Consider the following 6250-nt stretch of genomic DNA (forward strand, 5'->3'; position numbering starts at 1 on the left):
GAGATCAAAGCCAGGGCTTTGCCCTTTTCCACTGAGCTCCATTCCCAACCCTGAGAGATTTTTTTCAAAAGTGAGTATATTACAACTCTTTTTAAAAAATGTGTGTGTGTGTGTGCATATGCGTGCACACACATGCAGGTGTCTCTGGAGGCCATTGAATTCCCTGGAGTTGGAGTTACAGGCAATTATGAGCTGCTCAATGTGGGTGCTAGGGACGAAACTTGGGTCTTCTGGAAGAGTATCAAACACTCTTAGGCGCTCGGTCGTGTTTATCCTTCCTCTCTCTCTTCCTCCCTCCCTCCCCCCTTTTTTTGAGTTGAGAAGTGGTCTTACTCTGTAGCCAAGCCTGGTATGGAACTCACTGTGTAGCACAACGCAGCCTTAAAGTTGCCACAGTTCTCCTGTTTTAGTCTCCTCGGTGCTGAAATTACGAGCCTGTACTACATCATCTGGCTTAAATGTGACAAAGTTCTATTTAAACCCATTCAACAGATTCTCATTGTCCCTAGGATAAAGAACATAACTTAAAAAAAATTATGTGTATATAAAGTACACCCATACATGCAATACCTGTGGTGGGCAGAAGAGGGCATCAGATCCCCTGGGAGGGGAGTTTCAGATGGTTGCTAGCTGCCATATGGATGCTGGAAAACAAACCTTGGTCATCTGAAGTACATCCAGTGCTCTTAACTGCTGAGCCATCTCTCTAGCCCCCTAAAGAACATAATTTGTAGATCCCATTTCCTTCCATCCCTTCCCCATTCCATGACACAGCTTACATTCCCAGTCCCTCCATCCTGCTCTTTTTATTTTTTCCAGAGAACTTATCACCATTTGTTTGTTTGTTTGTTTGTTTGTTTGTTTTGAGTCAAGGTCTTTCTATGTAGCTCAGGCTGGCCTCACACTCATGACAATCCTTCTGCTTCAGCCTCCTGAGTGCTAAGATTAAAGGTGCAAACTGCTTACTACCTTCTAATAATCCATATACTTTATTTTACCTGCTGTTTATTGTCAGTTTCCTCCTTCTAGAATAAAAGCTCCTTGAGACTGTAAATTTTTAGATTTTCTTTGTTTTTTTTTTTAAGTTATTTTATGTGTATGACTGTATTGCCTGCATGTATATAAGTGCACCCATGTTGTGCAATACCTTTGTAGGTCAGAAGAGGGCGTCAGATCCCCTGGAACTGGAGTTAAGAACAGTTGTTAGCTGCCATGTGGGTACTGGGATTTGAACCTGGGTCTTCTGCAAGAACAGCCAGTATTCTTAACCACTGAACCATCTCTCCAGCCTGTTGTTTTGTTTTTAAGATGAGATCTCAGAAAGCCCAGGCTGGCTTTAAACTGAACTTCCTGCCTCTACCTTCCTGAGTGCTGGAATTACAAGCATGTGCCACCATTCCTGGCTGGAGATGGTACCTGTCTATAAACCAAAGAGAGATGCCTCAAGAGAGACCAAACCTGGTTCAAACCTGATCTTGAACACCCCAGCCTCTATAAGTGTGAGGAAATAAACGTGTTGTTTAGTTTTAAGTCATTTAGCATATGGTACCTTGTTATTGGTCAGCCCTAGAAATTACTATAATCCCAAATACCTAGAAGAATTTTGGGGGCATAGTGAAGACTCAGGAAATATTTGCTAAAAGAATAGATGAATAGGAAGCCCTGTGTGTTCTTTGCCGCTGGCAGCCTGCAACCTTACCCCTTGCAATGACTCTCTTTGATCTCTGAACTCTATCCCAACAGGACATTGCTGAACTCCTGAAGTATGTCCTAGTCTTCCCCCATCCAGGACCTTTGCACATTGTTCTCACTGCTTAGAAATTCTCCCTCTCATTCCATCAAACTGTCTATCAATTCTGGTACCATAATTTCCTCGTATTTGTCCTTTATATCTAAAATTAAATTTAAAAAATATCTGCATAATAAAAATACATTATTTAAGGTGTAATGGTCATACCACAAATTACATTTATTTATTTATTTATTTATTTATTATTTTCATGTGTATGAGTGTGTTGCCTGCATGTGTATAAATGCACTCGTGTCATGCAATGTACTCGGAGGTCAGAAGAAGGCATTGGATTCCCCTGGAACTGGAGTTGGGGACAGTTGTTAGCCGCCATATGGGTGCTGGGAATTGAACCCCGGGTCCTCTGCAAGAGCAGTCAGTGCTCTTAACCACTGAGCCATCTCTCCAGCCTCCAAATTACACTTACTTAAAGGCTCCAATTGATAACTTTGTTTTGTTTGTGAGACAGGGTCTCTCTGTAGCCCCAGATGATCTGGAACTTGTTATGCAGACCAGGTTGGGCTTGATCTCACAGAGATCCACCTGCTTCTGCCTCCTAAATGTCAGGATTAAAGGTGTGTGCCACCGCACCCAGCTTTGTTTATTTATTTATTAAAGACTTTTTAATTTTTAGTTCATTTATATTTATGGGTATGAGTGTTTTGCCTTTTGTCTTTTTTGCTACTTGGTCTCCCTGAAGCCCCCACTGACCTGGAACTAACTATGTAGAGCAGGCTGGCCTTGATCTCACAGAGATCTACCTGCCTCTGCCTCCTGAGTGCTAGGATTTATTTTTTTATTTTACTTTATGTGTATGAGTGTTTTGGTTGTATCTAAGGGCATTTATGCATGCAATGCCCATGGAAGCCAAAAGAGGGCATTAGATGCCTTGGAAGTGGAGTTACAAGGGGTTGTTAGCTGCTATATGGGTGCTGGCAATCAAACCTAGGTCCTCTGCAAGAGCAGCCAGTGGTCTTAACCACTAAACCATCTCTCTGGTAAGTTTTGATGTATAAATTTATGAAACCACGGCAGTCGAGATGGTGAACATAGCTGGGCGTGGTGGCACACTCCTTTAAATCCCAGCACTTGGGAGGCAGAGGCAGGCGGATCTCTGTGAGTTCAAGGCCAGCCTGGTCTACATAGTGAGTTCCAGGACAGCTGGGGCTACAGGGAGACCCTGTCTCAAAAAGACAAAAAAAAAGGTGAACATCACCCATAAAAGCTTCCTACTTCACCTGTGTTACCCCTTTACCCTCACCCGGCTTACCTGCTTTCTGTGGTTATGGAATAATGTGCATTTTCTAGAGTTGGATGTAAATAGAATAATATACTGTGTGTTTTTTTACTTGGATCTGGCTTCTTTAACTCAGTACAATTACTTTTAGGTTCATCTATATTGTGGTATTTATTAATACTTCATCCTTCTCATTTTTTTGCATCAGGGTCTTCTCCTGTAGGCCATTGTGAACTAGAACTTGCAATTTTCCTGCCTCACTCACCAAAGTTATGGGATTATAGGCATGCATCAACTAGCTCAACTAATTTACTCCCTTTTACTACTGGAAACATTACATTGTAGAACTATACCACAGTTTATCCATTCACCAATTGATGAACATTTGTGCTGGTTTTGGTTTACAGCAATTACAAATAAAGCTGCTGCGGCTGGAGAGATGGCTCAGCAGTTCAGAACACTTGTTGTTCTTGCAGAAGACCCGGGTTCAAATCCTAGCACCTACATGGCAGCTAACAACTGTCTGTAACTCCAATACCAGGGGATCCAACAGCCTCTTCTGACCTCCACGGGCATTGCATGTCACAAGTGCACTTACCTATATGCAGGCAATATACGTATACACATAAAATAAAAAATAAAATAAAAATTTTAAAAACTGCTATGATGTGTGGAGTGGGGTGGCACATACCTATAATCCCAGAATTTAGAAGTTAGAAGCAGGAGAGTTCAAAGTTTGGGGTCAGCCTGGGCTATACAGTGAGGCTGAGGCAAGCCTACACAAGGAGGTGCAAGCCAACCTGAACTATTTAGACAGACTCTGTCTCATCTAACCATAGTCATTAAAACAAAAGTTTAAAAAGCCGGGCATGGTGGTGCAGACCTTTAATCCTAATACTCCGGAGGCAGAGGCAAGTGGATCTCTGTGAGATTGAGGCCAACTTGGTCTACACAGCAAGTTTCAGGTCCGCTGGGGCTACAGGGAGACCCCATCTGAAACAAAACAAAACCCCTAAAGGTGTAACAACAAAAAACTATGACCATTTATGCATAACCACCTTTAATCTTATCATCTTTCTGGGAAATTTTTTGTTTTGTTTTGTGCTGATATTTTTGAGATAACCAGTGCTCTTAACCACCAAGCTATCTCTCCAGCCTCCTCTTTCCTTTAAAAAAGCATTTTTATTTATTTATTTATTTATTTATTTATTTACTTATTTATTTACTTATTTATTGGTCTTTTTGAGACAGGGTCTCCCTGTAGCCCCAGGTAGCCTGGAACCCACTATGTAGACCAGGCTGGCCTCAAATTCAAAGATATCTACCTGCCTCTGCCTCCCGCATGCTGGAACCAAAGGCATGCACCACCATGGTTTCTTTATTTTTATTTTATGTATATGAGTGTATTGCTTGGGGTGTGAAAGTGCACCCATGATGTGCAATGCCTGCAAAGGTCAGAAAATGGCATTAGGTCCCCTGGAACTGGAGTTATGGATGATAGCTACCATGTGGGTGCTGGAAACCAAACCCAGGTCTGCAAGAGCAGCCAGTGCTCTTAACCTCTGAGCCATCTCTCCGGTCCCTTTTTTCACTTTTTTTTTTGAGACAGGCTCTCACTATGTATCCCTGACTGGTCTCCTCTTAAAGGTATATGCCAACATGTCCCGCCTTTCACCATTTTGAGACAAATTCTTGCTAAATTGCCTAGGCTGTCCTTGAACCCACTCTGTAACCCAGGTCAGTCTTGGACTGACTTACAGTTCTACTTCAGCATTATAAGTACTGGGAATACTGGTTTGAGCCACCAGACCCAGCTCAGGGAAATGTTTTCTGGCTTCCTTAAGGATGGGTCCTCCTGTCCTATCATCTGTTCATCTCTGTCTGAATATGTGTGTTCTACTTAGAAGGAATAAGGACTCAGATAAAATAGAGAGAGATCCCCAGGGAGATAAAGAAAATTGTTTTGTTGTTGTTTGGTTGGTTGGTTTTGTTGTTGTTTTTGAGTGGGATGGTAATAAAAAGTAGGAGAAAGGCCAGGCAGGCGTGTTTGGCAGCAGGTGCCTATAATAACAGCACTTGGGAGATGGACCTAGAGTTCAAAGTCATCCATGGCTATGTAAAGAATTCAAGGTCAGCAGGATGACATGAAATCCTGTCTTTAAAGAAAAGGAAGGAGAAAAGGAGAAAACAAAATCCTTGGCTTATTTATTATAATCTAAAAAATGCATGATGTATAAATCATTTGAAGTGTATCAGATTGGGCTAAAATAGCATCTGCCTAGTGTGCACAAGGTCCTGGGTTGAAGCCCCAGCACCATGAAAAGGAATAACAAAGACAATTTTTGCTCAAATATACTGGGCTTTTTTTTGAGAGAGAGAGATTGGTGCCTGCCAATCTGATAGTAAGATCAATGTGAGGTTTTTGTTTTGTTTTGTTTTGTTTTGTTTTTTTCTTGCTCTTGACAAAAATCTCATGCTATAGCCAGGCTAGCCTGCAGCTCACTATGTAACCCCAAATGGCCTTGAACTTATAGCAATCTTCCTGCCTCAGCCTCCAGAGTACTGAGATTACAGGCATGAGGTACTATACTAGCCTTTGTTTTTAATTACTGGGGATTGAAACTAGGGTTTCATGTATTCTAAGTAAGTGCTCTACCATTGACCTACATCCTCAGAATCTTATTTGATTTTTTTTGAGAGTGTCTATGTAGCTCGGGCTGGCTTTGAAAATGTGATCCTCTTCCCTCTGGCTTCTAAACACTGAAATTATAGGCATGTGTCACCACACTCAGCAATAAAATCAGTTTTAATTACATTGCTTTTTGTTTTGTTTTGTTGAGGCAGGGTCTCCTGTGGCCTCTGTCTCTGGAAAGCTAGGATTAAATGTGTATGCCGCCACACCCAGCTGACATTTTTAAAAAAATTCTTTTGGGGGGGTTGTTGAAAAAGGGTCTCATATAACTCAGGCTGGCTTGGAACTCACTATGTAGACCAGGTTGGCCTCAAACAACAATCTTCCTGCCTCAGTCTCCTAAGTGTTGGGATCACAGATGTATACTACCACACCTAGCTAACAATACTGTATTTGTAGCGTTGAGGGTCAAACCAGTGACTCTGTGCATGTTAGGCAAATACTGTACCACTAATCTGTATCTCCAGTACACTGCACTGTTTTTCTTTCTCTTTCCTTCTTTCTTTCTTTCTTTCTTTCTTTCTTTCTTTCT

The sequence above is a fragment of the Nannospalax galili genome, unplaced genomic scaffold, assembly GCF_000622305.1.
Source record: "Nannospalax galili isolate Female #2095 unplaced genomic scaffold, S.galili_v1.0 scaffold371, whole genome shotgun sequence".
NCBI classification, from domain to species: Eukaryota; Metazoa; Chordata; class Mammalia; order Rodentia; family Spalacidae; genus Nannospalax; species Nannospalax galili.